Source organism: Akebia trifoliata, chromosome 16 (genome assembly GCF_017979445.1).
Source record: "Akebia trifoliata isolate Shusen 1 chromosome 16, ASM1797944v1, whole genome shotgun sequence".
NCBI lineage: Eukaryota > Viridiplantae > Streptophyta > Magnoliopsida > Ranunculales > Lardizabalaceae > Akebia > Akebia trifoliata.
Window position 1 is genome coordinate 4,157,144 of NC_141390.1, and position 19,271 is coordinate 4,176,414.

A 19,271-nucleotide genomic window follows, 5' to 3' on the forward strand; every position below is an offset into this window, starting at 1 on the left:
TTTTCCTTTTAAGGTTTAGGTTAGAGATGGAGAGGAAGAAATGGTTTTCCTCGGCATTGAGAAAAGATGTAGTGAGAGGGCATTGTTGCTGACGAAACCCACATGTTAATCGCTAGATCTGTGAATATGGGACATGCAGGGGAAGCACGTCGTTGTGATCATTTGTATCTTCCAACTCTGATTTGAGGCAACCATTGATCTCTTCTTCACTTTGGTACCATTTTCTGTTCTCTCTAGCGTTCTCCCAAACTCTAGGTATCTCTCCCCAAAACTAGATTTCACAGTTGGATCGGATTGATCTAGGATTGAGAAAAAGCTTGACCAGATCGAATTCGCTTTAAAAAGTTATTAATTCGATTGGATCAGATCGGATTTGGATCATAAGACAAAGGTTTCGGATCAGTAAAAGGTAGATACTGATCCAATACCAAACGGATCGATTATCAGCCCTACTCAAATATACTCAACTGACGTGGAAAGTATACAGAGCCATGATTTTGTACTTATGTATCTTGAAGAAATTTTTTTTTATGGTTCTGTGTACATGCCATGTTAGTTGAGTATGTTTGAGTATTTTCTTTTCGAGTCAATATATCACAATTCAAAAAAAAAAAAAAAAAAACTTTCCTTTCTATACTCTTCCCTTTTCTCTTTGGGCATAAAAATGGTTGGGTTTGGGGTGGATCTGAGTATAGTCATATTCAGATCCAATTTTTTTTTATTCGAATCTAGATTTGTTTCTGACTCACATTCAGTTAGCTAAAACCATATCCGAACCATTTTGGTTTCACTAAATTCGGATCTGACCCGACCAAATTACCTGGTTTTGGTCGGTCGGGTCAGATAATTTCGGCTCATTCAACACTTTTTCGCTATATTTCTCTTCTAGTTGCTATACCATGTTAAGAAATTATTTTCATAATTTTTTTGCAAAGTACTGTTTCCAAAATCAGTTGAGTTTAGTCATTCTTGGTTCAAGAATTCTCTCAACTTCAAAGTCAAAGAACAATACAAAGATTGAAGACAATTCGATTCCATGTTAGGATGGTAAGTGACTTGGAGAATTATTGGAACCTTAGGTGATTAGAAGTTTCATAAAACAAGAGTCCATAGTTTTTGTACAGGTCGATTTTGTGATAACTCGACCTTGATCACGATTTGATCATTAAATCTATCAAATAATAGAAAAAATATAGAAAAGAGAGAACACAAGGATTTTTTAAGTGGTTCGGCAATTGTGACTACTTCCATGGGCTCGGGGAGCCATTCTACTATAAATCTCAAGATTACATGACTTCCTCTTCTCGGTCTTCCCACCTTCCTCCTTTTTTCCTCTATTTTTTCCCCTCCCATTTTAAATAGAAATTTTTTAAAAAGAATCTTAATCTTACTTAAATTATAATTGACCCTATTATCTCTTATCCAAATTAGTAATTACATAAAAGGCGAAAAATCCGTTTAAATTGAGATTCTTCCATAATAAGATAGAGTCCTCTTCAAAGGATGTCATGTGTTTACCTCGTGATGCGTGTGGATGGTACGAATGAATGGTCCATACGGGAAATGATTTTATCCTTCCACAATTCTCATGGTTTTAAAACTCGTTTTGACGTCTTGTCCATGAACAAGACTGAGTCGTCTGGGACGAATTTTCCGATACGTTTGAGATATCTTGTTTAACAATGAGAAAAATGAACGTGGGTTTTAAATCCATCTAATACATTGATTTGTGGGTACATCTCGTTGTTGGGAGATACCGAGATGACTCGGATGATAAATCTCGAAATCGAAAGAGTTTTGAACCCGTGATAGTTCTTGAATTTTTTTTTTATAGAAAGAAAACAGAAATCGATTTTCAAGTTTCACTGCAAAATCTGTAAGTATTTCGGGGCGAAAATAATTAGCGATTTCGTGAAGCGCCGGTAAAAAACCCTAAATAAAGGCAGTTTTGTCAAAACGCCATCAGAGAGATGATGACTATAGGCGGTATTTGCATAAACACCCTCAATAGATGACGAACAAAATCAATTCTTGACAAAAACCGGATGAATCTCAATCCATTTTGGCGCCAACGTTTCGTGTTCTTCATTTTCGGCACAATTTTTTTGGGGAGAACCCAAAATTTGTCAATCTCCCTCTCTTCCTCTGTTTCATACTCATACCCTCTCCCTCTCGCACTCTCTCCTTGTGTTTCATTCTCTCTCCTTCTCCCACTCTCTTTTTTGTTTCTGTTAGGGTTTCCATCTCTACAAGAGTCGTGGAAGTTCAACTCGTAGCTGATTTTTTGCCCTAGCTCTGTAGATTTGAGATTTGTGGAGTTTTTGTTTTTGTTTTTTTAGAGTCTCATTTACTTTGACATGATTGATTTGCTTGCATGATCTACAACTCTGTGTTCAATCTTTTCACACAAACAAAATTTCTTTAAATCATGCATTTTTTTTTCTTTTAGTGGCATATGAAGCTTACCATTGACCCCTATTTGAAATTTTGTACTGCCCAATTTTCTATTAATAAAGTGTTGTATACAGTCATGTTTGTAGTTGGATTTGCATATATATATATATATAGATATATATATGTATGTATACAGTATACAGTACTATAGTTAGATGATATAGTTTGACAAGCAAGTTTTATGTTCCTTAGTTATTTTGTTGGGAATTCACTTCAGGATTCAGGCTAATGATGAGGGTGATTATTTGTTGCATAGTTTTGGTTTATGCCTATATTTCAATGGAATCTCTCTTGATGATCAATATAGTCCAACCTTTGCGGTGCAGTTAGTATTAGAATTCTAGATCATTGATCAAATGGTGTCTTGGTTCCCCAATCCATGGATTAGAGCTCTCTTATTATTATATTAAAGTGGACCAGGGCTTATAATAAAGAGTTTTATAGTGGTGTGTCAGATTTAGAGCCCAATAAGCGAATCCATTAAAATAGAGGAATTGAGCCAACTTATAAGGAAACCCCAAACAACTTTGTTAACCAAACTTTCTTGAAATATTGATCTACTTTGTTAACCAAACAACTACTCCAAAAGACCAAATTGTTGGATAGGGTAGAACTATGAATATAAGACGGTTACGGGACTTACTAGGGTGGGTGCTCTGCTAGGGGAGGGGGCGATGGTGTGAAAGGGGTGAGTAGTAGTGGTAGATGCCATTGTTCAAGGAGGAGGTTAGATTTCATTACATTTATTTTTTAGTTTATTATGTCCAACTGATTTTTTTAATCACTCACTAACAGTGTTCTGTGTTTATAGGAAATTGAGGGTGAAGAGAACCATCAAAGTGCCTGCAATGATGGCTTAAATATTAGATTGCATAAATATTAGCTATGTTAAAAAGAAGGGTTACATGTAATGTAATGATAGGTCTCTATTATCAAGATAATTTTCTTATATAAATGTGTTCTCTGTGGGTTTAACTTGATATGTTTGTGTTGGCTTCTATAATTTTTGTATACATTACTTTCTGGGTCTAGCTATTGTGTACTACATGGTTTTTAGCCACATATCTTCTATAATATTTTGTTGCTTTCAAGAAATGCTTTTGTGTTTTAAAACACCAATATAGTACATCACAACTTTATATGAATTATTTACAAAACATCAATGTGACTATAACGATGTCTAGTTAGAAATGTTACAATGAACTATTCATGATTTTCAACTGTTTGTTCTTCGTAAATATTGAATTGAATTATCATTAGTAGGGCTGATCCGTCACTATTTGTTCTTCGTTATTCTAGAATGGTTCTCTTATTACTTGTTTATGTTGATATAATTATTACTAGTAATGATGAAACCTTTCTTCTTCGCTTAATTGAACAATTCAGTTCTGAGTTTGCATGAAAAGATCTTGGTCTTATTCACTTCATCTTAGGAATTGAAGTAAAGTCTCTTCAAGAAGGACTATTTTTACCTCAATCAAAGCATGCCAAAGGTATTATAGTTGGAGCTTTACAATACTTAATGGTGACAAGGTATTTCTGCTACTGCTGAAATCACTTGGATTTCCCCTTACTTATCTTACTTATCTGCTGAAATCACTTTGAGCATGTTAAACTCATCAGTGCTTGATTTTTGTTAAAGAAAGTTTTAAAATTTGCAATCTTTCTTATCATATAAGTTGAAATTTAGGCATTTTAGTCTTTCTTCTCATGTTTGTTTATAATTTCGAACTTATCTGGATTTTATCTTCAGCTCTGAATCTCAATTCTCAACTCAATTATTGAATATCTATATAAGAAACACTCAATACTTCCATCGGTTTAATTGCTAAATGGGTCAGATGTTCGATTGATTAGAACTTAATCAACTTACATTTATTTGTTACTGAAATTGAGCATTTATAGCAGTTAAAATTGTTGATTAGAACTTAATCATTTTGAGAATTTTGGTTCATGAGATGTTCCATTACTAGTCATAGAGATTAATTAGCCCGCCCTTCATTCTTTGTAAATTTTACTATTATTTACATTAACTCCTCAGTCCTCCCTTCTTTAGAAAATTAGAAAAAAAGAAAAGTTTATTTGATTAATTTGAGTAAGGGTTATCAAAGGTCCAAATGGATATAGGTTGATGGAGCACCACGTAGAAAAATAATAATAATAACTCAGTCTTCTAAGGACTCAGGTTATTGATTAGATCTAAAATAAAATGAAAAAAAGAGATTCCTTTGGGCTAGCAAATCAAAGGCTTGACATCAGGAGCAGAGCTAGGATTTTCTTGTAGTGGGGGCAAAATATGATTAGTTGTATAGTTGAAGAACTTGAATGGAGGGAGGTGAGGGTGTGAGAGCAAATGGGGAGAGAGGTGAGGGAGTGGGGACAAATGGGGCATGTAATTAGTTGAAAATATAGAGGTGTCTCAAAGTTCTGTGGGGGCAATTGCCCCCCACCAGTTCCTTACTAGCTCCACCCCTGCTTGACATGGACATTTAAAATGTGAAATTTTGCTGTCTTGATATGTGTGGTGCTCTCTCAATTGTTGAAAAGGCAAAAAACATGATAGAGCATCTGCTCCCAATGATTCCTTCCCCTCAATCCTCATTCTCATTACCTCAATAAAGTTTGTTTTAATGTTTTGATGTATGTAACATTAGCTTTATTTATTTTTAACCTTTGGTGATAACTGCACTCATGTTGTTTCATGAAAGTCTCTTTCTGTGCAACCCATCGAGGTGGGTGCTGGAATTTATGGTAACATGGTATGGGTTGAGAACATAAATAAAAGCACAACTATGAAAAAATCTAACAAATGTGATCACGAGGGATGGGAAGTAATTTTATTCGTTTTACTTCAAATAACCTTGATAATAATAAAGATTATATATATAAATGTGAAAGCATTATCGTCTTCACCTAAAACATCTCCTTTTAAAATTCCCTTGGGATCAAGGCGTACGTGGCATGTGTTGAGGTGAGGGAGGAGGATTTCAATCCTAAAACATCTCCTTTTAAAATTCCCTTGGGATCATGGTGTACGTGGCATGTGTTGAGGTGTGGGAGGAGGGTTTCAATCATCCACCCTTGGTGCATTGCACATGCCAACACCTACCAGTAATTATTAAAAGTTGAATAATGCTGAAGTGACTTCAAATATTGATTTCATATTGTACTTTGCTGACTAGGAGGTGTTTGTGAACTATAAATGCTGTCCATTGAGATATGAGTGAAAGGCATCTATGGCTCTGGTTGGCAAGGTTATGCAATAATTCTTGTACAAATTAGAGTTGATTTGTTCAAAGAATTAGAGTTATGTTCTTTTGGGATTTCATATTAAGATGAGAGCAAGTATATTATATGCCGCAATTTGTTTCCTTTTGTTTGTGCTAGAATTGTCATATCAACATCCTAATGTACTCTATTTTTCTCTAATAATGCATGCTTATACCTATTAAAAAATAAATAAACAATGAGGGCCCTTTCTATTTACAATTGCTGTAATTTTGGTTCTCCAAAACTTGTGAATTTGGCCTCCATTTTATGTTTGCATTGGTTATGAATGAATTAACTACTTATTCAAGTAGGAAATGCCTTGGTTAGTTATTTGTAGAAAAAGTAGTGTATGTTGATGGAAGTATGAAAGTAGATGTGGGTAAACGCAAAGTAAAACTATGAAGGGATACATGGGAATCCAATGGTATTTCTATATGTTTTTCCAAGATAATGTAGGGCAGCACTAAGGAGTTGGATAGACGCAGCTTTCCAGCTTTGGTGAGTTTTTGTTTGAGTCGTGGGTGACTTTGTAAACTTGTAAACTGTGCAACTTTTTCTTAAATTTTCATGCTCCTTTATCTGTATTGAACAATTTCTCAAGTTTTGCAGTTGATGTTGCTTTGTTGGGCTTGCATTTCATATATTAGTCTAAACTAGCATGTTTCTTTGTGCTTTAGTGAATTAAGGAACTCAAATGGTCCATTGCCAACTTCAAAGCTCCGCCTTAATATGCAAAGTGTGATGCAAAATAATGCTGCTGTTTTCCGTACTCAGGAGACATTAGAAGAAGGTAACCAATAATAATATCATCTCCCAATTGATTTGTTCACATTTGTTGGTGATGCCACTATTCATAAATCATTGATCTTCAATGGACCTGATTTTTTTACATAATTTGGGCAGGAATTCTTACATGATAGAAGCTATGGAACTGGGAAACCTTTTTATAAATGCATGTATTACCATGCATTTTGCAAAGGCTTGGAAGGAGAGTAGAGGAGCACAGGCCCGTGAAGATTTTACTATTTGTTCCAGTTCACTGCAAATCTTTCATTTACTTGACCGCTAATTATTTTATTTATTTGTTCCATATTATAACATTATGTGCTTCTTTTTCTTCTTTTTCCCTATTTGATTAGTAGATTTAGGTTTGGAAATTTTATTATTGAGATTCATTCTAGAATAAAGAAGTTTGTGAATGAGTTTGATATATGGAAGTCACGCATAGCTAATTTGCTTGTACCACATGGTTTTGTTTAGAGGTCTTGATTATAAGGATTAGAATCCGGATTAGATTTGAAGGATTGACAATTTTATGGTACTTGCCGGGTAGACTTTGCAGCCCATTACAGAGATCCAGAGAAGTGCAGTGGACGTCTCAGTTAGCCTTTTGTTAAGGAGACAAGGTTAAGAAATCTAAAATATTATATCGTATCCCGATAATTGATTGTGATTTTCAGAATGTTGAATTTCAGTTTTCCTTACAAATCAACAATAGGGTCATGTGAGTGACAATTTTTTTTTCAGAATGTGAGTGATAATTGTTAAGGATTGACAATTTTTTTTTCTTTGTTGTGCTTACCATTGACATATGTATTGTTTTCAAATTTGTTCATTGTGTATAGAAATAGTCTAGTTCATTTAGGGGGATTTTTTTGAGGCAGACTCCATGGAAACAATTAGATATGGAGCAGTTCATTAGGTCATCACTAACAGCCATTATTAACTTGTTTATTATGTCTAAAATTGGTGCAGTGATATTTGCCAACCTTTTAAAAGATCCTTAGTTGGAACAAAACTCACTATGCATGATTTCTTTGTGATAATTGTGGCTCTCATCTTATGTGTAAGCATACTTATACTTGTTGATTGGTGTCATATTATTTTAGAAATTGAGCTGAAAAACTTGTATCCCTTGATTTCAAACTCTGTCAAATTGGTACAATTTGCCTTAACATGGTCCAGACTCATTAAGAACCCTTTAAAATGTCTTCAGTGTGATGAGCCCTGTGAAATGAGTTGTTGGAGGAACTGAAGTTTCTGGACTGATGTTTCTTGTGATTCACCCTTAAAGTGATATGCTTAATGCAATAAAGGTTATTATAGTATTGTAAATTGTTCTTCGTCGTCTAGATCATAACTCTATGAACATCCTTGCAAATTTTCTCACCTATGGAATTAAAAGAACAATAACATAAATGATCACTACTTGACTGTACATGCAGAGGAGGCAAGTTGTTGTTTGGATGTTTACTAGCATGCTTATTGCTAGATAAAAGAAGAGTTTTCAGTTGGTAAAATTTATATGGTTAAAAAAATTTGTTTACTGAGTTCTACTAATCAATGTGTTACTAACTTGATTCTTCATTGACAGCCACTGAGGTTACTCAAAGATGCATCTGTTTCATTCGAAAAGAACTATGTAAGGGGAATTCAAGCCAATCGTGATAGGATTTCAAAATTACTGCATGAGGTGAGTACGAGTTCAGTATAGTCATTTATTCTAGTGACCTCTATGAGAAAGTTCAAAATAACTGATCAGCTTATGCTGTGTTGGATGGTATGGTAGGGGAAGAGATCTTTTGCATCATGACAATTGGTGCAGGTAGTAACCCAAGCTTTCTTAAGACCAATCTTTAATGCCCTGTATATTTCTTTGAAAATTTAAAATTATATTGGCACGTGACACATCATTACAAACTCTTGTATAATAAAAGTGCACTATTGGCAAAACAAATTATTTTGGGGGTTACAAAAAATGGAACATCAGAAAAATCATTTTGCTTGTGAAGAGACACCATGTGCTTTAATAAGTGGTATTACTTTTAAGATTCTCATGTATTATGTTGAGTTGCCATATTTGTTGTATATTCTTAGTCCAATTTACATTACAGAATATTTTTCAACTTTGATCCACTAGATAAGTATAAAAAGATTTCACTGTGAAAGCCCCTTCCCTCCCTCCAAAATAGAAGGAACTCAATAACATTTGGGGTAGATAGTTTTTCAAACTTTACACTTGCCCGACACAGGTACTGCCTTCTTTTAGAAGAGTCCATGCAACATAGCATCTCACCTTAGCATATTCAACCTGCACCAAAGTTCCTCTTCGTTTTGGTCTGTGTCAAAAAATTTGTTATAAAGCATGAATATTCCCTATAACTGATTGATTGATTCAGTGTTTGTGCATCAATATTTCCATCCATTTTTCATTTTTATTGCTTTATTGATCGCTTTTTTTTTGCAGATGCGTCTGCAACAATGATCTTGAATTCTACGTGGTCAAAGGCCCAATCCACAACCACAAATATAGTATAGAAGTATCTATCATCATCAGACTAGTAACTGGTGCCAATGAGGTATACTAGAAGCTTAGTTGGGCTTTGTGGAGTGCAAGAGATGAATAGAGGGACGCCCCGGGGCTTCTCCCTCTCGGCCAAGCCTACTATAACTTCTTTCCCCTTAAATTCTTTCCTAGGGACCCATCATCTGCCTTTTGTAGACAGGCTGTTTGCCTCCTATTTCTTTTGTTGTGGGGGCACTACCCTGGGAGCTATGATCCCCTGATCCACCATTGAGCCAACTTTTCCTTCTTTGTATGAAGGGCCTTTTATGCAGGATAGCTTGAACATCTAGTTGTTGGCTAGGGGCACTTTCCTCATCATGGTCTTCGTTTCCCCCCATTGGTCTGTTCCTCCTCCACCGGGATATCCCTGCTGTTTTTAATTTTCCATCCTACTGGAGGTTGTGGTATTTCTTGGATGTGGTGTGTATGGTCTTCTTCTAAGATTTTTCTGTTGCTTCTTCCTTCATGCCCCACGGGGAGCACCAAAAAGGTAAAAATATTGCCTCACCCCCATACTTGAATATCAATGAATCTCTCCCTTTGAGTTTTTTGTTCTGGTTGATGGGCAGAGTTACCAATCTCTGGATAACTTCACAACATTTCAAATGGTGTGTCTATAAATATCTGATACATTAATGTTTCCTCTCGGTCCAAATGAACCTTCATCAAGACAGATGCTCCTGCATATAGGAAACAATTCATGAATGTGTTTTGATGGATCCCAAACTGATCATCCCTAAAGTTCCAAAATTCATATCTGATGTTCTGATTTTCATACATGTTGTTTATGCTATCTCCTTATTTGAACATAATTAATTTGAAAATGTATATAATATGTGGTATTAACATTAAAAATGTTATCCAGGTATATTGAACTTGTTGTCATCAGTGTATATGCCAAATAGTTGGTATGTGTCACTGGCAAGTACAGGCATCAATAAGTTTCATAGGTTCAGCAGGGGCCTCATCTGCTCAGGTATCCTTTGCTGCATCATTTTAGTGATAGGATGTATCTATTTCTAATTTCATAATTCTTTATTAAAAACTTGTACCTATATTTGAACAACCTGCGATGACTACACCAACTTCTATTCCTACTCCGGCACCTGTAGTTCCTCCCCAAGCATTGTAAGTTGATCTTATATGCTTCTTGGCAATATTATTTGAATTTGTTGACTTCAATCTGTATGTTCTTACGGAATCTCATGCTACAGGGCCCCAGTGAGCACTACATCTGCTTCTGATGGAGCAAATGAGTATGGTTTCCATCTCAAATTAGCAGTTTATGCATTTTTCAGTACTATCTTGCAAAACGAAAATTCTTCATAGAACTAGGCTTTGTGATATTCTAATTTTGTAGTCTTTAATTTGTAAACTTAAGGGATATGGATTCTTTGGTTGCAACCCAAAGAGTCTTTAATTTGTACATAGAGTTTACAAGGTTGGCTTTTGTAAATTTACAGTGGGAGGTGAGGTGAGGCTGGGTTGGCTTTTGTATGATGATTTAGCTGTTGAGGCTTCTCTTCAAACTGGTGCTTCTGGTCTCAGGTATTGTTTCACTATGATATTAGTGACCATATGGTCTTGGTTTTATACCATTTAATTATAATTTATTTATTTGTTTAGTAATGTTATTGTTATCTATAATAAAATAATACTGTTGTCACCAAACGTGTATGATAGAACTCAAGTCTGTCATTTTTGAGGAATCCTAAACATGTTTGGTAAAATATTCATTTACAGGTTGTAGCATATTTTAATAAACATGTAATAAGTGAAATTTGGGGTGCCAATTGCAGCTCTTTTTCTTTATATAATTGCATAATTTATTTTGGAATGAATATTTTATTAAATTTTTATTACAACATTAGAGGCGGTTTTGAACTGGCTCTAATGTTGTTTTTTTTTTAAACTAAATTTATTATTAGGGGCGGTTTTTAAACTGCCTCTAAAGTATAAGAACCGCCCTTAAATCATAGTCTTTAGAGGCAGTTTTAAAACTGCCTTTAAATCATTATTATTACAGGCGGTTTTCAAATAGCCTCTAAAATATAATAACCACCCTTAAATCATATTATTTAGAGGCGGTTTTTAAACCGCCATTACCCTTAAATCATATTCTTTAGAGGCGGTTTTTAAACTGCCATTAAATTATTATTATTAGAGGCGATTTTCAAATAACCTCTAAAAATATAAAAAATGCCCTTAAATCATTATTTAGAGGCGGTTTTAGAGCCGCCCTTAGTTGGCCACTAAAAGGAATCAGCGACGCCACTATAGTGGGCGGTTTGACTAAACCGTCCTTAAATATATTGGAGGTGGTTTAGTCGAAATTGGAGGCAGTTTAAAATCGCCTCTAAATACCTCATATTTTGTAGTGTTTTTATTGTATATTGATCAATCAACCATAGCAGTCTGATCAATCATATTAGCTAAAAATCGATCAATCAATTGGATAGAGCTATAAATCGATCTTTCGACCCTTCCTTTCAATCAATCGATTGTAATTGTTTTGTTCACGCAAAAAACTTTAATTTTGAAAAAAAAATTCATTTGTATAAGAGCTAAGTTAGCTTCTTTGGTTTAACAACCTAAGTGGTGATCCTGCTCAAAATTGAGTAATTATGTAATCTCATGAAGGTGACAATATTTTGCGACCCCCACTATTATATCTCTATATGTAATATTTCTAAACAAATTTGGGATGTTCTTGTGGTGACATATAAAGAAACTACCACTGTTAAAATTTCTAAATTTCAAGTGTTAATTACTAGGTTTGAAATAATTAGGATGCATGACAATGAGACTTTTTTTGTATTCTAGGCTGAATTCAAACACATTTCAATTCTAGTCACAGCCGAGGATAAGTCATTCTAGAGTCTAAAGTGGTCAAGAAAGTAATGTGATATCTTCCTGAAAGATTTCTTCCAAAAGTCACAATCATAAAAAATAGAAAGAATGGTGGCTCTCTAGTATTACATGAGCTTGTTGGCTCTCGATTGACATTTGAACGAAATCTTGATGCCTCCAAGAACACAAAAAGTATTGCTTTTTAAAGTTCAACAATTGAGTTTTAAGAGTCAGATGAGGATGACTCTATCGATGATTAAGAATTAGCTTATTTGAGCAAATATTTTAAAACAATCCTCACGTCAAGAATGGGAAGCCCTTTAGAAAAAGTCAACCTTTTAGAGCTAAGCCAAAACCCATGACAAGTCTAGAAAATTTGGAAAGAAATAAAATACTAAATCTAGAATTAAATCAATGCAATGCTAAAAATGTCAAAAACACATTTCTATTGACTGTCCTTCTAGGAAAGGGAAAGGAAAGTCCAAGGCATTGTATACTACATGGGATGAATCAGCTCAAAAAGTGATTTTGAGTAGTCAAACTCTGGATAGGAGGCACGTAATTTCACTGCATTTAGTACCTCTATCGACCCATTGGCGAGAACTAGATTTACATCATTCTAGCCAAAGTCTTTGTGACTCTGGTAATGAAAGTGATGATCCATTTCAGACGGTTTACAAGAAACTAGGGTTGGCAATGATCAACTTTTTATTTGAAATCTGATTTGATCCAAAAAAGTTAGATTTAGATACACAATTTCAGCTTTTGGATCAGATTTGGATCATAATATAAAATATCGATAAAATCTAGGATTGAATCCAAAATCGATTAAGACCCGATATAATTTCTTTATACATAAGTAGTGTAACTCATAGCCCACTCATTCGATCTCTGAAATTGGAAATTGGAAATCAACTTAACAAAAAGATAAAGGTAGTGAATATGAATTACAAATTAGTGAGTTTTGTATAAAACAAGAAATTATTCACCAAACTACCGTTCCTTATTCACCTTAACTTAATAGTGTTGTTGAACGTAAAAATTGAACTTAAATGAAAATGATTAATATTATATTGATAAGTTCTGGTTTACCCCAAAATTTGTGGGAGAAAGTAATTCTTTCTACAAATCACATAAAGTAATTGGTCCATAAAATGGCCTCCTCTTTATCTCTCTCTCTGCATCTTCAATGTGTTCAACGATTTGGTTGTTATCATCACCACGTGAAAACTGGAAAATTCTATAGAACAAATTGATGGGCCAAGGCCCACAAATCTTAGAGACTGAATTTTGACGGTCTAGGACCGTCAAAATTCTTGATGTTCCCAGATTTGACGGTTTAGAGCTGTTGAACTTCTCTCATCCTTTACTAATTTGACAGATTTTGCCTTTTGGAAAAAAATATATATATGACAATGAAAAATTGGACGTCAATTCGACCTCTTGGTCCGTCGAATTTTATGAAATTTGATGGCCCAAGGCCGTCAAATTTGGGCTTTTTTCACATTGTGCATGATGATGTCATGACCACAGACCTTAGGGATGAGGCTTCTTGAATGGATCTTTGTTTGGATTGTTAATTTGTGGTGATTACATCTGTTGAAGTTCAGAAACATGTTTCCTCCAAGAGGCCAACTTAGGTCTGAAACAGATCTTACTTGTTCTGTTTAAACATGCTTATACAAACATCATATTCAACTCCTATCAATTTTTTAAGGGAGTACTTTTATATTGTTGATCATTGCTGGCAGCTTTCAATCTAGGGTCACGTTCCTAAGACTCATATTGAGACTCACATTGCGACACACCGTTTTGTCTTATATGGGAAAAAATGTTTGGAATGAGCTGATTTTTTGTGAGGATGATCTCTGTGATGAGGGGATCATCCTGAAAAAAAATCATCCCATTCCAAAACTTCTAACCCCATCAAAATTGATTTACAAAAATTGGACGGTCTATAATTTTTCAACAAAAATTGGACGGTCTAGAAGTTTCATAATGAGCTGATTTTTGGCAAGGATGATCTCCTCACCATAGAGATCATCCTCACAAAAAATCAGCCCATTCCAAATATTTTTGCCCATATAAGACAAAACGGTGTGTCGCAATGTGAGTCCCAATATGAGTCTTAGGAACGCTGTTCTTCAATCTATGGTGGAACTTTATTTCTTATTTTACGAGTCATCCTCAGCAGTTGATGATAGGGAGTTTTGATAATAGTTTGGTCTTTTTAATTTATACTCTATTTGTATCATACATGTAGAATTTCAATAACAATACATGTCAAATGATTGTAGGGTCTTTTAAAATTTGTTACTTGGTTTTTCATTGGGATATTAGTTTCACATTTGTTTTTGGTGGGTTTAACAACAAGCTATTTGATTTATTTAGAATAAATTACCAAAATGGTAGACTTTTTGAAATTATTTACCAAAACAGTACACTGTACAAAATATTTCCAAAAATGGTAAAGTTACCATTTTTGGAAATAAAATTTTTTGAAAATATTTACCAAAACGGTAAAAGCAGTAACAACATTAAATTGTGTACCGAAAATGCCCTTTTTTGTTTTAAGTGTGGATTTACACTTATAACCCTCACAACAACATAAAATCTAAAAAAGTTTTTGAGAAAAAGTTGAATTTCATCTTCTTCACCTTTAAAATCCAAAAAAATTGCAAAAAAACGTAGGAATAACTCTCTTGGAAGTTGTTCGAAGGAAACCATTACAAATAAAAACAGAAATATTTATGAAAGAGGAGAGGACAAATACGTAATTTCAGTCAAAATTAAGAAAATGGTATTTTTGGAAAAAAATTTATTTACTGTTTTTACCGATTTGGTAAAAAAAATTAATTCTGAAAATGGTAAATTTACCATTTTCGAAATTAATTGCTACAGTGTACCGTTTTGGTAAATATGCTAATGTTGTGCCATTTATTTAAGTGTGATCACATAGATCCATTTTCCATGTCAAAAACCAAGTAAATGGAAACATTGGTACTTTGTTGAGTCTTGGGACGAGGTCTGATGTCTCTTAAATTCATTGTTTCTTCCAACTTTTAGTCCTCATTGTCTTTTGATTTGTGGAGGTCAATCGTATTTTTCTCTATATGCAATTTATTGGTAATTCTTTACATAAGAGATGGTCTATGAGTCTTAGCTTCAAGATGTGCTTTATGCAAAAATGATGAAGAAACCTTCAAGTGAAGCTTCTCTAAGGAGCTGTGGGAAGTTTTTTTTTTTTGTTTTTTAACTTGAGAAAGCCACCTTCCTTATCAATTCCATACTCTATTTGGCTGGGGTTGGTAGTCTGTTGGCTCCCAATATTCCCACAAAGTTAAGGCGACTCCTTGGTGGATTTTATTAGATCAACTTTTTGGTTATTTTTTATTGAGGCACAAACAATTCTGATGATCATTTCAGAGACGGATTCTATCATATCAACTGCAAAATAACCTTCTTCAAACTTAAAAATGAGAGTTTCATCACATCTTTCTTTTAATTTTTCAATACGCCCAAGTGCACAACATAAGTCCAATTGAGGTTGAGGTTGACACTGAGTACTCCCACCAATAGTTTCTTTAGACAAATGTGAATAAAATTTGTCTACCGACGGTTTAATGAATTTTTTATGGAACCAATGACATTTATTGCTCCTATTCATCCACAGTTTTTTTGCCAATACATGACTACTTTTTTCGTCTCTTGTGAAAATCTCTTTCTTTTCAATGAAATAAATGATTTCAAAGGCTTCATCTAATGTACGAATTAGAGAAGCACTAAGGGCATTTGGTAATGCAATTGTGGCTATTCGAATAAAGATTACAACTGAAAGACAAGATACTTTATTAGTAAATGACTCTCCAGATTGAGGAGTTTTGGAAAGAAGTTGGATGAGATTATCAATTGGGGGATTCCTTTTAATTTTCTCCATCCATCTGTTTATGTCTTCCTCACAGTTTCCCTGTATCCATTGCTTTTCAGTTATGTCGCCACTATTTCTTTTTTCACCAAAGTAGATTTTGCTAATTTGCTTGGCACACATAAAAGGTATCTTGAGCATCCAATATAAGAGATAAGCCAGCGCGGACATAATCACTTGCAATACGAACAATAACAGAACAACATCACTCTCAATGGTTTGGAAGAGGATCAAGAAACCCATTCCACAGATTTTGAAGAACGAAATAATGCGCAGCTTTGACAAAGTTGATAAAAACCAGGTAGAAAAAATGTGGAACTTTGACAATGTTGATAGAACTGTGAAAACATTTGTTTCAGTCTCCCAAGCTCTGACAGCCAACAACCATCTAAATATGGTGACTATACTCCCTAGTAGAACAGTGAACATCTGAGTCACAAACACTATCCCCATTGACCATTTATAGTCGGAAACTCCAGAACGAAATTCCACCTTCTTAAGAACAATCGATCGAACTGCAGCTTGTGATAGAACTAGTGCCGAAAGTATTGAAGCATGCACACAATAAAATAGTAAGATTATTTATTTGAAAATTTTAAAATAATCCCTTAAATTACTAATTTTTTTTAACTTGTTTCTAAAAGTGCACGTGCCAACTAGTTTACCAAACTTGTTTCTCTCTCTCTTTTTTTTTTTTCTTCTTCTTGGTGGGGGTTGTGGTTAGCATAATAAGGCGTTCAAGAGGTTTAAACCTAAGACCTAAGAACAAGGTTCACAAGGTCTTACCACTTAACTCGATGAGAAAAGCAATTAGGGAAAATTACATATTGAACCCTTATCTTTCTAATAGTATTCAAAATTTCAAATTTTTTGCAGCAATGTAGTTTCAAACCTCTCTAAACCAAAATATTGAAATTTCATCTAAATTTCTTTGACGAAGTACCGAGTTTGGAGGGGTGGAATACTCGGAACTCATCTTCTCCCAAATGGATCAAATGTTTCACCCAGAGACATCTCTCTGGAATGCTATGATCAGAGGTTATGCTTTCAATGGCCCATACGAGAAAGGCATCTATATGTATGATAGAATGACCCGAAGAGGACTCAAATCCAATAATTACACATACCCCTATGTCTTGAACTTGTTTGGAGAAATCGGAAACAATAGAGATGGGAGAAAGGAACATTGTCAGATTATTAAAGTGGATTCGAATGGATCTCTTATGTTGCAGACTCGCTTCTAAATTTCTACATAAAGATAGATACTTTTTGTGAGAAATAGGAAATTAAGTGATGCCCGAAAGATTTTTGACGGTATGATTCTGAAACCGATAGAATTATGGAATCGAATGATATCTTTCTATGTATATCTAGGCGAAGTTGAGAGAGCAAGAAGATTGTTTGAAGTGATGCCTGAAAGAGATGTTGTTTCTTGGAATTCAATGGTTTCATGCTATGCTAGAGTTGGGGACGTGGAAAATGCGGGAGATTTGTTTGAGTGGATGCCAGAGAAGAACGTTGTGTCTTGGACTACTATGGTTGGAGCCTATGCTAGTTCAGGAGACTTTGAGACGACGAGAAGATTATTTTTAAAAAGGCCCAAAAGGAATTTGGTTTCTTGGAATTCTATGATTTCAAATTACATGCAACATGGGAAAGTGTAAATTTGGATGGGTTTACGTTTGTTTCTGCTCTGTCGGCTTCCGCCCATTCAGGTTCTCTAGTGTTTGGAAAATGGATACATTTTTTTACTGATAAGAGATTGGTTTCAATTGGGAGTAATAGTAGGGACTGCTCTTATAGAAATGTATGCCAAATGTGGAGATGTCGACAGAGCCTTTAAAGTTTTCATCAAAATTTGTCAGAGAGACATCTTTTGTTGGAATGTAATGATCAAATCATTAGCAATATGAATCCTCTCGAAACAAATGTTGAATTTTGAGATGTAGAGACAAAAAAGAACATTTAGAGACAATTTCTTCATTTGTAATCGCAATTCTGATACATACCTTCTAATCATCGAAGTTGAACCTGAAGAAAAAATGGTTGTAAAAAACATCCCGAGACCACTGCTTCTGCAGTAGGAGCATTGTTTTCCTTTATATTTTTCAAAGCTACTTAGAGGGATGTGGTGTTGGATTGTAGGATTTTCAATGTGTTTGCTTGATTGTTTTGGTTGATTTTGGGGATACTTTTGAGTTATTTTTGCTTGTTTGAAGTATTGGAAATATCCGATTTATTTGGTGAACATGAGATCCACTATATTCTGCCTTACTATTTGTTTATTACTTGGTTATTAATATTTGATTCCTACATATTGATTGAGTGTGGATGATTAGGCTTTCTAGTTCTTGTTCTGATTCATTTTAATAATTAGACCTAGTTTATATGAATCACTTCAATTGGAAGTGTTGAATGTTTTCCCAAATCTTGAAATTGAATGTAAACTGTATGCTCAACAATATTTAAATTCAACTGGACTGGCATTGGGGAAATATAATTTCTCATCCTATTATGTAATCTTTGTCATTTGCTATTGTATTATTTCTTGTATGAAAATTGTTCACTAGCTATTTCATCATCATAAGAATGCTATCGAAATATTTGGAGTCCATGAATATCTTTGCATGCTGATCAGAATATCTCTAACAATCTAATTTATTCACTTGTAAGGCATTTCTAGTTATTTTTTTCGTAGTTGTGCCACTTATCCATCTCGAACTTATCAATTGGACAGCAATAGCTCAATTGATATGTTTTTCCCCCTTCGCTGCTAAATTTGGGCTGAATTGAGAACAATTGTTAGTCATTTTGTCATGACCACATTCCTTTTGGATGAGGCTTCTTGAATGGATCTTTATTTTGATTGATAAATTCATTTCCAAATGAAAACAAATGCTTGAAGATTCAGTCAGATTAAAAAGGATCTTATAGTATTAAATGGAGACTTCTTCAGAATTTAGGGACCGAAAACTAAAATGATTTCATTTGGGTGGAAATGTATTCATGGTCGCTGCCCAGTGGACTCTTTATGAAAGAGATGGTCTATATAAGACTACCTTCAAGCTTTCTTATTTGGACACCAACAGTTTTCCTGAATGTTGTACTGTGGTCTTAGCTCTTGAATTGGTCTCAGCTCTTGAATTAATCAATCTTTGTGGCATAAATTTAATTATTGAATTGGACTTAAAGCTGATTGTGGAGGGTCTAAAGGGTAAGAACATTCCTTGGTGTCTTGATATGTAGTTTTGCTGTATTCAAAGTGCTCACTCGGATATTGTTTGGGAAGTGAAACGTATGCAAAGAGAGGGTAATGTGGTGTCTGATGAATTGGCGATTATGGAGGGAAGTCAGAAACGTCTCTTTCTTTGCCTTGCTTTGCCTTCTTTTGGACTTGTAAATTCGAGTGAGTACCCCCTTTCTTAC

At 34.4% G+C, this 19,271-nt stretch overlaps 1 pseudogene; it reads left to right on the top strand.

Moving 5' to 3' along the window:
• The first annotated feature begins 10,142 nt into the window (after window positions 1-10,142).
• On the top strand, window positions 10,143-19,209 carry LOC147382347 (uncharacterized; annotated as a pseudogene).
• The last annotated feature ends 62 nt before the right edge of the window (window positions 19,210-19,271 follow it).